The 20,432-nt window shown below is 36.6% G+C and overlaps 1 protein-coding gene across 1 annotated transcript in view; it reads right to left on the reverse strand.

The window, feature by feature from the left end:
- The window catches only part of MMS22L (MMS22 like, DNA repair protein), a 174,884-nt gene that overhangs the window by 56,917 nt on the left and 97,535 nt on the right, over positions 1 to 20,432 (reverse strand).

Here is a 20,432-nt window from a genome sequence, read left to right on the forward strand (position 1 = left end):
CATTTGCCTTATTAAATTCTATAAACAGCATTGTAAAGTCAGAGTGGAGATATTTATAAGATAATGGCATAGAGCTGAGAAGAGAGACTTGCCAGAGCACTAATATGTATAGACTATAACATTAAGAAAAACTATTGGTAGTCATAACAGAAAATGTTTTACTATAGTCATTCTACTATTCTTTTGGGGTTGGTTTTTTTAATTGTCTCCCTGGGGGAATTGGGCATTCTAAAAGAAATGAACATCTCATGAGACTCATTAGGACAAGTGCACTGGTAATAAAGTAATTTTACATAAAGAGCAGACTAGATGCAAGGCCAAGTCTTACTACATGTCGTATAACTGCAAAATAAGTAAGCAAAAACTGAAGTAGATTATACACTGATATGTAAAACTTAAGTGACAACCCTGGGTAGTAGATGGAGCACTGGCCTTGATGCTAGGAAAACCCGGGCTTAAGTTCCACCTTTAACACATAATGACTGACCCTGGGCAAATGACTTAATCTCTCAGTGATCTAAGCAACTCAAAGAATATAAATTGCAGAGAAGGTGTCAACTTACATTAGTAAAGGGAATTTCCTCAACCCAGAGTTCTTATTACCAATGAAATCAGAGGTCTAGCACTGATCCCAATCTGAAGTTAGGCCAGATTGGCTGTGCCCAAATATTATGCAGCCAGTTTGGCTACCTTTAAAAAACAAAAAAAGACTGGGCCTCTCCCTATCTGGCCCTGGCTGGGAATGTAAAGGCTACTCATGGGCTTGATTATACAACTCTGACCTCCCCTGCTTCTGTCCTGGGATGCTTCACCCAGGGGACATGGTAGCTAAGCCCCTCTCACTCAGGGGGATTGGCTTATTAATGCAAGATTTAGTGCAGACACAGGGATCATCTTAGCACAGTGCTGATCAGAACTCCTGAGCTCAAGAGATCCATCAACCTCAGTCTTCCAAGTAGCAGAGATTATAAGGCTGTGCACCACACCAGCCTCCACCGGCATCTTTTCATGTAGTTACTGTTTTGTTCCACCTACTAGTTCAAGTTGGAGAGGCCAACACTTGCAAAACTAAAATCATTCAAAGGCCCCTGTCTCAATAATTCTTAATTCTGACTTTAGGAAGGAACAATCTGCAACCTGACCATTTCCAGATATGGTCAATATAGCTTCAAAAGGGCAGGATCCTACATAGGGACTGAAATTTATCAATAAGAGATTTTGTTAATTGCTTAATTTCCTATGTGAAGTACCTCAAGCATCTGTGACTTCATCAAGTTAAGGAACTCCTGGTGTAGAAATTCCCTCCTCTTTACAAGTTAATCAGTTATTAAGTTCCTATTACATGCCAGACAGTATACTGGCCACAGAGAGCAAAACCCACAAAAACAAAGGTAGTCTCTGTCCTCAAAGAACTTCGAGGCCATAAATATATACAAAATAAATTATTTGAGAGAGAAGGCACTAGCAGAGTAGGGAAACAAGAAAAACTTCATAAAGAAGGTGATGATGCTTGATCAAAGTTCTGAAGAAAATAATGTATTCTAAAAGGTAAGGGGTGGGACCTAAGAATGATTTCCAGGCATGGGGGACAGCAAGTACAAAGCCCCAGAGAATTAATGTAAATGCATGAAGAACAGCAAAAAGGCAGTCTGGCCAGATAGCAGGATCAGAACAATAAGAGAAGGTTGTTTGAGGCCATGTTGTAAAGGGCTCTAAATAATATACTGTAAGCTCTGTGAAGGCAAGGACTATCTTTTGCTTCTTTTTGTATGCCCAGTAATTAGCATAGTGCCTGACACATAGTATGTGCTTAACAAATGTTTACTGATTGAGCTAGGAGCAAGTGGAGTTTACTGGGTAGGATAGTACTGTGGTCAGACTAGCACTGAAGGAACCATTTTGGAACCTGGGTAAAGATCCCAGTGGTCTCTGACTTAGGTAAATCCTAGCAAGGGACCTGAAACATATAGCAGTTAAGCAACTTGCCCAGGGTTCTATACCTAGTGTCAGAAGCAGCAACTGACCCAACATATCCCAGACTACAAGTGTGGCAATATATTCTCTATGCCACATTGTCTTTATTTTTTAGGTCATAAAACATTCATAGCTTACAATAACCAAAAAAAAAAAAGCACTTAAGCACCTAATTACTTCTGATATATAGGTTGTCTCAAAGTCTTAGTGCAGGCTTAAGCCTTAGTATCTTAAACTAGCGGTAAACTTTACAGCTTAAAACTGCACTAAGACTTTTGGGACGCTACATTAAAACGACAGAGATTTATAATAAAGGGTATACAAACATATGGCAAAAGAGAACAGCAATAGCAAATTTGGAAGTGAAAATAAAAATTAAATATTTTTTTAAAAGGCAGTAAATGAATATTAAAGTAGTTGGCGACAGATAGAAGTATATTTTCCTTACGTGCAGATTAAGGATTAGGTTATGGCACAGATGTTTTCATTTAACACCTTCTTTATATTAATAATCAAAGGTTAGTCAAATATTCACAAAATTTACCCTGTTCCTCCTTGAGATAAAGAAGAAACCAGCAATAGTGGCTAAATTAACCACAGGCTGCCCTGCTTTATGCAGAGATGATGGCTAGTATTCCATGTAGGAAAAGAATGCCAAAGGGGACACTAGGGAACTATTAGGACATTGAGGTTGATAGTAGGGGGAAAAGAAATTATTCTTGAGCAAATTTATCCCTTCTGACATACCTAAAGAAAAATGGTAAGATGCTGACCAGTGAACTGTTTCAAAGAAAAAAATTCAGATCACTGAAAAAACAGCAAACTAGATGAAATATATGTGTGTGTATATATGTATGTACATATACGCAAATACATATACATGTATACACACAGATATATATCTATATATATAGATATATATATATATAAATCGTGTGTGTGTGTGTGTGTAGAATCTCCTAGATAGAAACCATGCATTATAAAATAACCCAATTAAACGTAAGGCAGTGATCTTTTTATAAACATTTGCTTTTTAAAAAATACTATTATCTATCTAATATTAACTAAAAATGAAGCTGCATACCAGAGAATATGCAGAAAACTTCATAAGTGAAATGTTTAACTATCCATTGAGTTATTATATATAATATAAAATTATATAATATACAATATAATATATATAATATTATAGTATATTATTTTAAGATGACCCTATCCTTACCACAAAGAAAACATTAAAAATGACTTTATAACAATTTATTCAAACACAAAATAAAGACATTAGACAAAAGCAAGACACGTCAAAGAAATACACTGCTTTGGCAGCTGATGGGGAAAGGACAGAATAAATTTTCTGAACACAGGTAAATAGTAAGAAAAGGGTTTATCATTCTCACGTAATTTCCGAAAAACCATTATCAGCCCCCCCCAACCCCAGCCCATATTTTTCTAGACCAGAAGAAATGCACAAGGGCCAAATTAGATTTGCTGTATCCATTGCATACTAGTCTGCAGGTACATTTACATAGAAGAGAGTAACAGTTGATAACTTAGTAGAAAACATGATGTAAGGTATAGAAAACAACAGGTTTGTTTGTTTTTCTAAAAGGATGACATTTAATTTTAGACTAGCTGTTCTTACTTCCTGCCTATTTTTAAAAGCTACTATTGTCTCCCTCCACTTCAATACATACAAGAGAAAACATGGGATAGTAGATTTCTTTGGATAGACTTTCAGAAAAGGTGAGATGTCACATGTAGACAAAATCCAACATACATTGCTAATATAGAAATGTTTTGCATAATTCCACATGTATAATCGATAGCCTATTACTTGCCTTTTCAAAGGAGAAGGGGAGAGGAGGGAAGGTTGGAAAGAATTTGGAGCTCAAATTAAAAAAAAATGTTAATTTTTTAACATGTAATTGGAAAATATTTAACAAAACAAATAAAAATAAACAAACACCAACATAATAACATAAAAGATGCAGGCTCATGCTATAGCTGAACAGAAATTTTGTGTCTGTCAATTGCCTTAAACAAAGTAGATTAATAAATGGTTCTTGACTGAATTGAAGGTAATGATGATGATGATAATAATGACATTTATGTAACATTTTAAGGTTTGTAAAGTACTTTATGTATGTTATCTCATTTGATCCTCACAACCACTCTAGGAAAAAGATGTTATTACTATTCCCACATTATGAAGGAGTATACTGAGGTACAGAAAAGTTAAGTGACTTGCTTAGCATCAAAAAGTTATTAAGTGGGGACAGCTAGATGGCGCAGTGGATAAAGCACTGGCCCTGGATTCAGGAGGACCTGAGTTCAAATGTGACCTCAGACACTTAACACTTACTAGCTTTGTGACCCTGGGCAAGTCACTTAACCCCAATTGCCTCACTAAAAAAAAAAACAAAAAAAAGTTATTAAGTGTCTGCAGGCAAGATTCAAATTTAGGTCTTCCTGACTCCCAAGTCCAGCACTGAGCCACCAATACCCATGTTTAATTAAAATATATTTTAGAGACATTTACAAATTTGGGACATACACTTAGAAAGTAAATCAATGTCAAGATATGGTAATAGAATCAAGGCTCAAATAGATGTTATGGATCTCATCGACATTTGACATTTTCCCTAGCCATTTACCTGTTTCTTTCCATATGTCCTAGGCTAGTCATGTTGCGAACTAGTTCTTATTCTAGCAGGAAACACATAGAAGTCTCTGGCTAAAGCCAGACAACACTGCCTGGCACTAATGTTGCACATCCACTTTCCTGTCCACTTCACCCTTTCTCCATTAGTTAACATAAATCCTGACATTTGATCACCTGCAGTGCTTTATATCCTTTAACATTTGAGTGTTCCTAGTTTCTACCAGAATGCTTGGTCTTTGACATATTTCTTACCTCACTCTAGTATTCTGTATGCTTTTTTTCTGATTGTCTACCATGTTTCTAACTTGCAATAAAGGTGTTTTGGGGCTCTTAACCACACTTAGTTTGAAATTCTGACACCAGGGAACTTCAGTTGCCTTGGTCCCAGCTTCCTGTCCCCAAACTATGACTTATGAGTTGGTGCTACCATTGATAATTAGTTGGTGGAGGAGGGGCAGGTAGGTGGTGCAGTGGATAGAGCACCGCCCCTGCATTCAGGAGGACCTGAGTTCAAATCTGACCTCAGACACTTAACACTTACTAGCTGTGTGACCCTGGGCAAGTGACTTAACCCCAATTGCCTCACCCCCCCAAAAAAAAAAGTTGGTGGAGGTTAATAATTTAAAAAATATATATATGGATATTGATATATACATATACACACACACACAGAGATTTGTAAACATACACACACATATGAATATCTATCCTCTGACTCATCAAAGGAAAAGGAAAACATCAATTGACTGCCAACCTATGGACCACATGGAGAAAACAGCATAATATATGAATACGGTTGGTTATTTGGAGAGTATAGTAAAGAGTAATAACAGTATTTAAAAAAATCCATTATCTCAGTGTTTTTCCCCTTGTATCTTTTGAAAATATTAGTGAGTCCTACAATAGAGGAATACATACACACATACACACACGTCTACTTCTATTTCTGTCTGTCTGTCTGTCTGTCTGTCTACCTACCTATCTATGGTACAGTGGATAGAGCACTATGCCTGGAGTCTGGGAGATCTGAGTTCAAATCTGGCCTCAAACACTTAGTAGCTATATGAACTTGGCCAAGTCACTTGACCCTCTGCTTCAGTTTCCTCATTTGTAAAAAGGGATAATAATAACATTTACCTCCCAGGGTTAGTGTGAGGATCAAATGAAATAACTGTAAAGCAATTAGCACAGTGCATGGCACATAGCAAATGCTCTGTGAATTTAAGTTGTAGTTGTTATCATTATCATTATTTTAAAACCAGCTCAAATGTTTACTTGTGCTAGAACATGATAAAGAATATATCCTTAAAACTTTATTACCATATTGCCATTAGGTTTGAGGACCCAAATATCAGAAGTGCTTTAAAAGATGTGATATTTTGTGACAAACATTTGATTTTATAAGTCCCCTACCAGACACAGTGCTCTCCTGCTAGAACAAGGACCTTGAAGGCCACAAGCTCATTCAGTGACTTCACACTTTGGTTGCTTTTTCTAGAGTTAAAGCTTATCATATTCAGATTTAAACAAAAGGAATTCAAAAATTACACAAGTCTAAGGCTTGAATGAACTGTAGCTATAAAAATGAAACTGAGGATCAGAGTTTGAATTGCCCAAGGTCACATCTAGTAAGGGGGCAGAAAAAGAACCAGAGCCCAGGTGTGCTGCTTCTAAGGCCAGCCCTTTTCCCACTCTACCATGATGTGAATTTGATCAAAGGACGCCAACAGATAAAAAGGGCATAGCACTGGCTACAAAGGAACTGTAGATGTGACACAACATTGGTATTATGAATCTGGTTACATATAACGAACAGCTTATTAAATACTAAGGGGCAAGGAGATAATAAAGTTGTGAATATATATATGTATACATATATATATGAGAATGATAAAAATGAAGGCAAATTCAAATAAGCACAGATTTTTGAATCTAGGACTGCTTTTTTGCAATGTAGGGCAAATATCTAGGAGAGTGTAATTAGCATAGCATTGGTACATCAATGCATATGGTTACATGCCATATGAACAGTATGGATCAAAATTGCTAGAGAAATTCAGCAAAGAGAGTTCATTCTGACAGAGAGAGAATGGTACCTCAGATGGCTTCAGGAAGGACAGACAAGATTTAGGTAAGTATAGGGAATGAATCTGACTAGATGAGAATGTTCTTAGTTGGAAGTCACTACTGCAGGATGGGACCAAATTGAAAAGGGCCTTAAATACCTGGTTGAGGAGTTTAGATTGTATCCTAAATGTAAATTGTGAATCACTGAAGGTTTCCTAATGGGACAGTAACATGATCAGGGCTGTGCATTAAGGAAGATTAATCTTGTTGACATGTACAGGATAGAGGAGGTGTGAGAGTGACTAGAGGTAGGGAACATAGTTAGGAGTTTCCTGTAATATTGTAGGCACTAGGTGATAAAGGCCTGTGTTTCATTTTTACTCCTGGAAGTGAGAACAGGAAGGAAATGATGGACATAAGAAATATTACAAATGAAAACATCTTGGTAACTGAGTAGATATAAGTAAGGAATGGGTGTGGGGAAAAGAGCCTGAGTTGAGAGGAAAGGGAGTTTCACAGTGCTCCCAATGGGACCATTAATGGAAATAAAAAACAAGAGTATTTGTAGGATAGATGAGTTTAGTCTTATGTTTGTGGAGTTGAAAGTGACCACAGAACATGTGAGCAAAAATTTTCTGTGGCTTTTGGATATGGGAAACTAACAGAGATTGAGAGGGAGAGAGAGGTCAGGGCTAGTGATAACGAGAGAAAAAAAAGAAAGGGTCAACACAGATATCCATCAGATGTCCCATGGATAAATTGTTCCTGATGGTTACAATATTTCTACTGGAATATAAAGTGTGAACTTAGCTACTGACAAATGCAGAAAGATTCAAGATAAGAACAGAACTCTGGTATGTTATTGACAATACCGCTACTCCTGAAACCTTAACACAAACTAAAGGAATATTTGTGATCCTTTCTGTAGATAAAAGAAGTGAATAAAAATTGCAGGCATTATTGACAGCAGAATAAGGCCTTTCTACTTCTTAAGCCTTTCATTTATGACCAAGAGTAAATATTATTATCTAAGAAATATAACCTATATTTGTCTCGCTTTACTCATGTGTGAAAGAAAGGAATGGACAGTGGCCTAGCTCACAAGATTAAAAACTGGCTATTTGGAATGGCTGAAAAGAAACATTATTTTTACATGATCAAAATGAATAAAATGAGATGCCAATCTTAGTAACTGAGGACATATCTATTAGTAAATGAACATTTAGAACTTAACAGCGCAACACCTTTGTAAGCAATATTAACAAATAGGCCATATAATTTTGCAAGTTTCTGATGAAAAATCTTTTTCTCATCTGAATGATTTTCTGATTCTTAGTTTCAAATAAGTTCCCTTAATATTAACTGGGCTCTAACTAGAAACAGGTATAAAAGTGGGTCTACTGTGAATGGAGGCCAAATCTTAAACAACTTGTATGTGTTGTTTTCTTTCTTAATATTAAATGAAAGCACTGATTTCCTAGTCAGGCAAGTTTAAGAATAAAGCTAATTGGGGAACTGGAAGCTAGAGAAAAGATGAAAATCACAAATTCTAAGTAGCAGATATTCAAAATAAATTGACCATCTAGGTCTCATTTTCTAAGGAGCAGTGAATAAAGCGCCAGTCCAAGAGACATGAGTTCAAATCCTGCCTCAGACACTTATTAGCTCTGTGACACTAAGGAAATCACTTAATCTTTCTCAGCCTCAGTTTCCCCATCTCTAAAATGGAGATTAAAACAGTACCTACCTCAAAGGGTTGTTTTGAGGATCAAATGAAGTAACACATAATAAAGTACTACTCTGAAAACCTCAAAAGAGCTATTATTTATGCTAGCTATGATCATAATGACAATAATTGTTGGGAAAGTTTCAATTTCTAGGGCATGTAAAGAGATCTTTAAAGTGCTTCATCCTGGACCAGGGACTGGCAATCTCCCACACAGGTAACAATAGTTTGTGATTTGACCATTCTCAAACCTCATTTCTTTCTTACATTAGTCTTGCCAATATAAAGAGAAAGGTTGCTTGTATGTGTCTTTTGAATCTTCTCAACAAATAAAGGAGGTTCAATTGACCAATCAATCACTACCTATTGAGTATCTATCATATGACAGGTACTGTAAAACAGTGATGTTAAACTCAAACAGAAATAGATTCATGCAGGTCACTAGTTGACTTAGACAATCACAAACTACCACTATTTACATTGTATTTTTTATTTATTTATTATGTTTAACATTTCCCCATTTCATCTGGATCTGGTTCTTATCTCACTGAGGAGTTTTGTGGGCTTCATTCCTTCTCTCACCCTCCCTCCCCATCAGCAAAGAAGGACAACTCTGCTGGACAAGACCTGTATTCCACATTCCTGATGCATGAGGAACCTCCATCTTCCCAAAACTTCTTACCATTTTTAAAGTGAAGAAAGAACATACATCATAAAACTTTAGATTTGGAGGGAGCCTTAGGGATCACTAAGCCTACTTCCTCATCTGAACTCAGCAAGATTAAGTGATTTGTCCAACATCATAAAACTAGTTAAGTGACCCACACAGTACTAGAACTCAAGCCACCTGATTTCTAATCCAGTGAACTTTCCAATACACCACACTACCTCCAAAAGGCAGCTAGGTGATGAAGAAGATAGAGCCTAGAGTCTGGAAGACCTGTATTCAAATTTGGCCTCAGACACTAACATACTAGTTGTGTAAGCCTGGGGAAGTCACTTAACCTCTGTTTGACTCAGTTTCCTCAACCATAAAATGTAGGTAATAATATTGCTTATCCTGCAGGGTTGTTGGGAAGATTAAATAAGATAAAATGCTTTAACACATGGCCTGACACATAATGTAAAGGTTAGTTATTATTGATGCTAATTTCCTTCCTTCTTTCTAATGAAACATAGTTTCTAATGTCAAAATTAACAAGAAAAGAAGAGATTATTTAAAATGATTTTCTTGTACTTTTACTGGAGCATAAGAAGAAATGAAACTTTGAGCCACTTTTAATTTACTAATGAAGGAAGATAAGAAGGAGCAAAACTTTATTTCAACTAAACATTCCTCTTTTGCTCATCAATTTTGGTGATGTTTTGCCATTTTGAGTATTACTTGTTGAACCAGGTTGGATGATTATGGAAGAGTATATACCATACATTCCTCAATTTATTCACTTAACATCTATTTATTAAGGATTTGTTACTAGCAAGACCCTGGGATAGGTGCTAAGCCTTTAAACAAGTAAGTTTTACTACAAAGCAAAATGTGAATTAATGAGAGAGATACCAAATACTATGGTCATTCAGATTACATGGAAATGAATTACTCTCAGGCAGAATGCTAGCTGAAGAAGATCAAAAGGAGCTAATAAATGAAGGTGTTGGGGCTGGCCCACCAAGTCAGGGCCTTGAAGATGGAGGATGAGTTTGAGGATATAGCTTAGACAGTAAATTAAGAGCTAGATTCCTATAATTCCGTACCCATATCTCCTCAAAGACCAAGAAGAGTTATGAATTTTTCTAGGAGTGGGGTGGGGATAGGAGGGAGTAAGGAGGTTAAAAAAGGTAGGGAAATGCATCTTTGATGAAACTATGTTCACCTTCCAATCTTGTTCATCTTTACATTCTGAATTTTCAAAGGCATCACTCATTCAAATGGAGTAAGCTTAATTTCAAAATCATTAATAGAGTATGAATATTTTTAAATCAAATTTATTCTATTAATCAAAAAAAACCCCACCAAAAATAAAATAGAAAATCATACATGTCATTCAATTGTAAGAATACTGATAAAAATTAATTCACCTTGTTGGAGATGGGGTTTGACAACTTTTATAATGCTAGTATTGAGAGACAGGACTAACATGTAAGAAACTCCAGCAGGGTGGTATACTGCAAAGAACAGCTCCAACATTTACCAGCCCAGCAACCAGGAACAGATCACTTAAGGAAAATGAAGTACAAAGAGGTTATCTACAAAAATACTTATACAGGCTCACAGGGGTCACTGTGGAGAAAGTACCACATAAAGGTGAACTGTTATTAGCATATATTAATAGTCAGACTTGTGACTACATTGGTGTGGGAACCATGGATAACCAATGCTGACGAAAACCTGCCTATGGTTTATGGTCTTACAGAGTTGCCTGAAGCTCAGAGTGTTTCAAGGACTTCCCCAGGATTAAAGAGTAACTGTCAAAGATGGAATTTGAAACTAGGTCATTTTCCTGATGATCCTAAGAATGTCACAAGGTAGCTCTCTTTATTATAGCCAGAGATTCTGCTGAGAAAAAAGATGACACAGTGGACAGAGAGATAGCTTCAAAGTAAGGAAGATCTGGGTTCTAGTTCTTTTTTTTTTTTTTGGACCTCTAATGAATATATGACCCTAGACAGTTCACTTAAAGTTGCAGTGCTCCCCAAGTGCTAAGTAGCTAAGCATTTGCCGATCTTCATTAGAACAAAATTCCCTATACAAAAGGAAATCACAGGGCTGAATAAAAAATAGACTGTTATCTTAGGTTTCTAGTATAATTAGTTGTTATATTTTTCAAGGATATGATTTGGCCCACAGTATAATCATGTAATAAAGAACAATTTTGCCAAATGTAAGCACATCAACCCTTTTTGAGGGACAAATGAGCACTGCAAGAGTAGACTAGGATTAAATTCCATCTGAAAGCATATTTTTTTAAATTGCCAGTAATAAATTCTTAAAAAGAAAAGGTCTTATGGTAATGTTGACAGATTCTTAACTAGAGCAACCCAAATGTTGCTGTCATGGTGAAATCTGCTCTATAATTTAGCTTAATGGACTCAGTGTATCAATAAATAGCAGGAATATCCACAGTCCTTTTTTTCTCTCCTTTAAATCAAACCTAAGTCTATGTCAACAGCTTGTAACCAATACATAATTATAATATCTAATGCACTGGGGAAAGTGGTCTTCTTATGTCAATGTAGTTTCCAAACCTCTTAAATGTTCTGATCCATAGTGTTTTCCCCACACTCAGGAAATCCAGCAAATTACATAGCTAGATACAACTGATCCTTGCCACTTATGAAAATGGATTAAAAGAAAATTCCTATCAGCCTCAGCAGGGACAAGTTTTAAAATTCCACTGTATACTAAATCAAATGGACCTATTATTCCTCCCTAACTGCAAGGGTATCATGGGATGGTCTTCAAATTTTCTTCAAGGTAGTGAGAGAGGGGAGAACCTCACAGTCCTATGATGATAACTATAATAGTTAAAATTTTTACTTTTAAAAACTTTGTTTAGGGGGCAGCTAGGTGGTGTAGTGGATAAAGCACCGGCCCTGGAGTCAGGAGTACCTGAGTTCAAATCCGGCTTCAGACACTTGACACTTACTAGCTGTGTGACCCTGGGCAAGTCACTTAACCCCCATTTCCCCGAGGGGGGGGGGGACACATAACAACACTTTGTTTAGCAAGTTTTATTAACCATCACATTATAATGCACTACCTGCCATAGTCTCCCTTATCTTGTAAATTATATTTAGAAGTATTATTAGAATACTTAAATATGGATTTTATATAGGAAAGGCAGCAATCAACTATGGTGTGTACTCTTTTTAGAGGCAACTGGGGCCTCTAAAGTGACTTGCCCAGGGTCACAAAGTTAGTAAGTGTGTGAGGTGGCATTTGAACATGGGTCCTCCTGACTTCAGGGTTAGTGCTCTATCTGCTATGCCATCTAGCTGCCCCTGTACTTATTTTAAAATATATTATATATCTATGTCTATATATCTATATCAAAGCAGTTAAGGGACACATTTAGGGTGACAAGGCCAGTACATGTCAAAGACAGGGCTTGAACCCAGGTGTTCCTAAGTCTGACTATGACTCTGATTATCCGTTTATTATAATACAGAAAAGCATTTTGGGATGTATAGTGTGGCAAAGTTGATGGTAATCCAGACCAGAAATGAAAGACTTAGATTCAAGTCCCAACTCTAACACATTAAGGTTGTGTGACTCTGGGCAGGTCCCTTAACTTCTCTGAAGTATAAAAATGCAAGTATACCTTTCTTAGAGATAATCTGTATAGACACAGGCACAACAGACAAAGATAAACAAACACACTCCGCCAGCAAGGTACAACTAGAAGACCTCAGATCAAGTCTTGATTGATACATATAATCTGAATGACACTTTGAAGTTAGTTAGCCTCTTATTGCCTTTAGGCAATAAAGTTACCACAACAGGTAGACACGGTGGAAGTAGTTTTCTCTAAGGGAGTTCTCTGTACCACGGAAATTATAGGTCTAGTCCAAAAAATGAGTGTGTATATAAACCATTTCTATCTATCTAGTCAATCATAATAATAATAATAAGCATGTATAAGTGCCTACTATGTGCCAGGCACTGTGCTAATAAATAAATGCTGGGGATACAAAAAGCTGCCCCTAGTTTACATTCTAGCTGGGGAAACAAGAAGCAAACAATTAAGTACAAATAAACTAAAGGATAAATGGAGAAGGGGGAGGGAATCAACAGACGGAAGGCACTAGAATTAAAGTTTAGAAAGGTTTCTTGTAGAAGATGGGATTTTAGATGGGCCTTACTGCCAGGAAAGCCGGGAGGCAGAGAAGAGGAGCTAGTGCATTTTGGGTATGGGAGACGTCAAGAGAAAATCATTGGTAACTTTGGAGAGAGTTTTGATGGAATGAAGCTGGAAGCCAGATTGTAAGAATTAAGAAGAGAATGAGAAGAGAGAAAGTGGAGGCACCTTTTGTAGACTTTTGGGGGAATTTAGTTATAAAGGACAGAAAAAATATAGGATAATAGTTGGCAGTGACAGAAGGATCAAGTGAAGGTGGGGGGTGGGGGATTAGGGGCAATATGGAAATGTTTGTAAGCAGGAAGGAAAGAGCTAGTAGACAAGGAAAGAATGAAGATAAGAGAATCAGGATGATAGAAGTAGCACTCTGTTAGAGGAGATAGGACGGAATGGGATTACTTGAGCAGGTTTTTATTGTTGTTGTGTCATTTCAGTCATGTCTGATTCTTCATGATTCCTTTTGGGGTTTTCTTGGCAAAGATACTGGAGTGGTTTACCATTTTCTTCTCCAGTTCATCTTACAGTTGAGGAACTGAGGTAAACAGGGTTAAGTGACTTTGCTCAGGTTCACACAGATAGTGTCTAAGGAGATCTGAATTCATGGGGATGTCTTCATAATTCCAAGCCTAGTGTTCTATCCACTGTGACACCTAGCTGACCCACTTGAGCAAGTGTAGGGGTTTATCATGGTAAGGTGTAAGGCTACCTCTTCATATGAAACAAGGGTGAAGGAGGGCAGCTAGGTGGCATTGTGGATGAGAGTGCTAGTTGAAGTCAGGAAGAATCATCCTCCCATGTTCAAATTCAGCCTCAGACACTTATTAGCTATGTTCCCCTGGGCAAGCCACTTCACCCCGTTTGCTTCAGTTTCACATCTGTAAAATGAGCTGGAGAGGAAAATGGTAAACCAACCAAGTATTTTTGCCAAGAAAACCCCAAATGGGGTCACTAAGTCAGACAGGAGTGAAATGACAGAACAACAAGAGGAGATAGTGGTAGAAGGCATCTGAGTGATAGGAAATGAGGAAGAGGGACCTTTGGCAAATGGCCTCAATTTTTTCTGTAATATATTAGACAAGATTATCAGTACAGATAATGAGGAGGAGAAAGATTTGAAGAGGCATGAAAGGGTTTGGAAGAGCTGCTATGGAAGGATAGTGAGTTGATAAGGGAAATACAGAAGTATTACCTGGGGGCAGTAAGAGCCCAGTTGAGGCTGTGTAACACAAAGTTGTAGTATACCCAGTTAAACAGTTGTGTGATTTTCCCTACCTTTACTCAGCAGCAAGTTAAGTAAGAGTGAAGGTGGTGGATGGTGTGAATGATCCAGGGCTCAGGCTTGGCAGAGCACCATCAGAGATATAAGGGAGCCCTCATTTGTTGCCAATGGAGCAAGCATTCCAGAAGGCACAGTGGAAGGAATGGGTAGCATCTGAATAAGACTTTGAGTTTGGAAGGTTGAAGAGGATGAGAATAAGAAATTGGGTGGTAGAGGATAGGGAGTAGGGTTTGAATGATAATCTACTGGGGTTCAGAATCACTAAGATGTGCAACGTATAACCAGGTGTGACTACATTCATTATTGAATGGAAGGTACCAGTTTTCTTCCCAAAGGAGGCTGAAGATAATGCAGGAGACAAGTGCGACTATATACTTCTATAGATTTAGAAACACATAGATATAGTTAGATTTAGATCTATAGATATAATATACACATGCATACAAAAAAAGGTGACATAGTATGATATTTTTAAAGCTGGACTAAGAATTGGAAAGACTAGAATTCAAGTCCTACTCTGAAATATACTGTCTGTCAGACCCTAGGAAATCATTTAACCTCTCAGTGACACATAGATCTGAATTAGTGAAAAGTTTAACACAGGGAGCAACCTATACTTTTTTTAAAAGCTGCTATATGTATATATTTGTAAAAATGGACAAATTAAAATTAAAACAAAAAAATTTAAAATAAATCAGTATTAAGCATGCAAAATAGTTCTTAAATTTAAATTCCAGTTATTTCAGCTATGTAGTTATAAATATTCCTCTCTAGAGGTCCTACTTACCCACTACTGCTGCAAGTTAAAAGGAAGAATGGGAAAAAAGAAAGAAAAAGGAAAAGTGTTTTCCTAAAAGATTATCCGCTGAGTCAATGAGCTGTAGGCATTATTATACAGCTCTGTTATTAGGGCCGAAAGCCTCAAAGGCTTTTGTTATATCACTAATTTCTTTCTGCAAGGCTTCAGCAAATGAGCCGATTTATCTGGTTCTGCATGCTTGGGGCTTGATACATGCTATTTGTACATGACTAGTCTCATCTGCATGGCACCATTGATAACATTTATCTGCACATCAAAAAGGCCCATCTCCTGATATAAAAAAATTCACCCATATGCTGAGATGAGAACTGTTAAAGCAGTGAATAAAAGATATGCCATTTCCCACAAAATGGAGCTGAATTATGGGAAGATCACCAATAGTCATGTGCAAAGGTACTGAAGGAGCAGATAAAGTTTTTTTAAAAAAAAAGCTAGATATCAGTATTGGAAAGATGTATATTTATTATGAAAACAAGGCAGTGGGATTCCCCCGGCCCCCGCCTTTTACATGTAGCATTTTTTAATTGGAAATTATTTACACCTAATTTACTTTCTGCATACAAAAAGATGAACTTCATATGCCTAATAAATAAAAGAAAATCTTCCAAAACATATACTAGACTAATTTTCATTGTTCACCACTACTCTACAGATGGCTACATATGAAGTGTATTTTCTTCTGTGCAAATCTGCCGGTTGAACATTATAGCGAATCAAAATTTCAGAGATTCCAAAAACTTGAGGTTTCTCCAGAAAACAATCATGTCAAATGTTCTGAGAAAACAAGTCAAAAAGAGATGGTCAATTTTCAGCAACCCTTTGCAACAAAATGTCTCTCTCTTCAGTAGTGAGTCACTTAATACCATCTGCATGAGAGATGTTGAAAGGGAGACAACTTGCATATATGATAACCAGATAATAAGTTGTTTCCGAATTTCCAGCAGGTGAAATATTGCACATCCTTTTCAAAAAAAATCAATGTTATTCTTTAAGAAAGAAGGTGTCTATTGAGTTAGAGTTAAAGGATTTTGTTCATGTAATTCATCATCTTTTCAGAGAGTGAGGTTACATTAGACTCCAATCACCCCCTACTCAGACTCTTCCCAGCATTTGGTAATATAGACAGTAGAGCTAATTTTCTGTCATTCAGGAAGAACCATAGGCTTGCTAAACTTGTATCATCATCACCTCTGAAACACAGTAAAAATCACTGTTAGAACCGATGGTTTATTAGATCGAAGCCACCATCAACAATGTCAACTCTGCCTGGTTGTGTTAACAGGAAAATGTTTTACGAGTTCCACCACTGGGCATCAATTTAACTTCCAACATCGGCTATGCTGTAAAACCGTGAACGTAATTTATATGGTGACCTGCGTGTGTGGGAAGCAATATCTAGGTGAAACTTCTCACAGTCTGACAAAATGCTTTGATTTGCACCATTCAGATGATTGAACAAAAAGAGTTTAAGCAATCACCACCAATAGCTTTTATCTCCAAATGCACTAAAAATTTATTACTCTATGAGTACAACCTATTGCTTTAGAGCCAGGTTTGAAAGAATAGAAATGATTGGATAAATATTACATTTTCAACTTGTACACATCTTGTCCATTACGTTTAAATGTTGGACAAGCTTTACATTTTAAGATAAACATCAGTTTTTACTGATTCCATCACAGAGTCCATTTAGAAAGCCTCCAAATATTTCCAAAGGAACATTTTTTTGCTTACCTATAGCTGAGAATACATGTTCATTCCCAATTAGGTGAACTGGGAGGTAGTGCCAAAATCCCCTTAAAGTCTCTGTTGCTGTCACCTTTTCTTTTACTTAGCAATAAATGCAGCTGGTAGGACCATCCATCTCTAACACTGCTTATAGGGCAATCAAGTAATAACTCAAGCGAGAAGCAACATAGTAGAGCTGCCTCACTTGCACCATCCAGCACTGTCTTAAATTTGAACGTGCTTTCTAAATTTCAAAGTACTACAGAATGATGTTAGTGTTATGGTTATTACTAGACTATGCAAGTGAAAAGAAAAAATAAGAGTTTACTATTCAAAATCGTAAACTCAAGTTTGATCAATATTTCTTAATCTCTTCACGGCTTTACAAAATGATGTTAGGTTTAACCAGTTGCCCAAAGAGAGGGTATCTGTGAACCAATGGTCTCCTTCCTTATTTGCCTGTTCCAGACAATGAAGAAGCAAATGACTGTTTTCTGAGGCACAGAGAAGAAGTATTTTTCAAGCTGATTGTGATATTCTGGAAAATAATTAAGAATTATGCTTAGAAGTGAACTAAAATGTTAATACTTTGATCAAGAGATTAAATGGCTAGCTATATAGCCCAAGTGGGTCAATAATAAAAAGAAAAGCCCCATGTACACCAAAATATTTGCAGGAACACTATTTGTGGTAATAAACTGGAGAAAAAGGTAGATGACCACTGACTGGGAATCAGCTAAACAAAGTGAACAACATGAACTTAATGGAATATGACTGTGCAACAAGAAATGATAAAGATGAAGACTACAGAAAAGCACAGAAGTTTTATATAAATGAACATAAAGTGAAGTAAGTTTAACCAGGAAAAGAATATGTACAATGACCACAACAAGGTACCCATGTACATGTAAAGAACAACAACAACAAAATCAAAACAATGCTATGAAAGCGGAGCCTTTAAAAGCATATAGGAGAATGCATTTCCCTTCCTTTTTGGCTGTGGTGGGGAACTATAGATGTGGAATACTGCTTATAATGTTGTATTTAGCTGATGTGTTATTTAGTTCTGATGAATTATTTTTTCTTTCTTAATATAAGGGGTAGCTCTCTGAGAAGGCTAGGGGAGGCATATAAATATATACATGTATGGAAATTAAGATGATATAAACAAAAGATTATAATGAAAATTAAAAGAAACAAAACCAAAGGGATTATCTATAACACTAATTTCTTCTACTACTTGTATCATAGGATTTCTACCAATCACCAGTGTCTGGATTAAGCTAATCAATTTAGGGTATCATTATACCATTTTCTAATTTGGTTAAAAGGAAACTGAATTGTTATATTGTAATATGTTTTAAAGTAATGTATTATAAAGTCAGTTTTCTTATTGAATAATTCTTGGGTTGAGTCATGGTTTTTGAGCACGAGTTCTTCATTTGGAGTTCATGCACACAGTGATAGATTTCAAGGGGTATATAAACTTGTTTGGGGAGAAAATTCCATTTTTATTTCAATATGATTTATTCCCTTTGTAATTTTATAGATTTTATTTTATGAATTTAGAACGATTATTCTAAAAAGGATCCATAGGCTTCACTAGATTGCCAAAGACAGTTATGACACAAAAATGTTTAAGAATTCCTTTTTACAGAGACTAACATACAAATGAAAAGCCAATTCAGCTACTTCCAAAAGGTTCAGGGAATTCAGTACAATTCAACAACATCTTACTATGTATAAAACACTGGGAGTACAAAGACAAAAACAAAAATAGTCTCAGCCCTCAAGGAACTTCGATTCTACTATGTTAAGACTTTTGGAAGAATTATTTTTAAAAATGTAAGCCTCGGGGCAGCTACATGGAACAGTGGATAGAGCACTGGCCCTGGATTCAGAAGGATCTGAGTTCAATTTCGGCCTCAGACACTTGACACTTACTAGCTGTGTGACCTTTGGCAAGTCATTTAACCCTCCTTGCCCTGCAAAAAAAAAAAAAAAAAAGGTACGCCTATTTCAGGTGAGACATTTGATATACAAGCATAGTTTACAGAAAAACTGAAGGTCCCTTCTAATATAACTTTAACATAATTTATCAGCTTAGATGAACTCTGATGACTGTCTATCAAACTATAACTCAATTTAGGTAGCATTCATTTTTCATCCATTTTCTACCAATTTCCAACTCTACTGCGAACAGTAGACAATGGATTTCATTAAGGAAGTTTTCTACTATGCAGGTGCTGAAGAGTGTGATATAGTAAGAAAAAACAAAACAGTGGTTCAGAGGACCTAGTTCAATCCTGCCTCTGACACTTATTACCTAAGTGGCCTTGGAAAAGTTATATCACCTCCTCAGGGTAAAGTTTTCTTCATCTTAAAAATGAGGTGTAGGGGCGGCTAGGTAGTGCAATGGATAAAGCACTGGCCCTGGATTCAGGAGTACCTGAGTTCAAATCCGGCCTCAGACACTTGACACTTACTAGCTGTGTGACCCTGGGCAAGTCACTTAACCCCCATTGCCCCACAAAAAAAAAAAAAAAAAAAAAGAGGTTGAAGAGAAGACACCTGAAATCTCTTCCAATTCTTGGTCCATGATCCCTAATATAAGACATATGCAACAGGTACTCTGTTAAAGTCCCACACCATTACTTCATTATGGTATGGGGTGACTGTGGGCCCTTTAAAGCAAAGCATTGTCATGTCCTACAGACATGGAGAAGCCTAGAGCACAGGAATGGTGACTGAATGAATGTCTTTTCTCTAACTAAGGCAGAAAATTACATTACCAGGTTGGCCACAATAATTTCAAGCCACTGAAACTGTCAAGAATTAGCTACTTTAAAAACAACAACAAAAAACCCAAACAAACTAGTTACTAAATCAGGATAGGTGTGTTGGCAGATGGACTTTTCCATTCTGAGAAAATTACAGATTTTTCAATCATACATATATTCCTAATATGTGCCACAAAGAGACAATGAACTGGGCCTGAAATGGAGTAGGCAAATGAAATCCAGCTGGATTTCTCCACTTGCTTGATTCCACAAAAGAGTATCTCTTCAACACCAATTACATGGCCAAAAAAAAAAAATCACCCAATATCATGGCCCTCGAAGAAATAAAATGATATGTAAGCCAGAAAGCAATGGTACCTTTTTAGGGTAGGCTGAAGGACATTAGGAAGGATGAGACCTATACATAAAAAAAAAAAAGGTATAAAAGACATCATAGTTGAAAAGAACCAGAAATGCAAATAAAAACTAAAATTAAAAAAAAAAATACCTCTAGTTCACAGTGGATATTCTACAGCAACT

Source organism: Dromiciops gliroides, chromosome 4, assembly GCF_019393635.1.
Source record: "Dromiciops gliroides isolate mDroGli1 chromosome 4, mDroGli1.pri, whole genome shotgun sequence".
Taxonomy (NCBI): domain Eukaryota; kingdom Metazoa; phylum Chordata; class Mammalia; order Microbiotheria; family Microbiotheriidae; genus Dromiciops; species Dromiciops gliroides.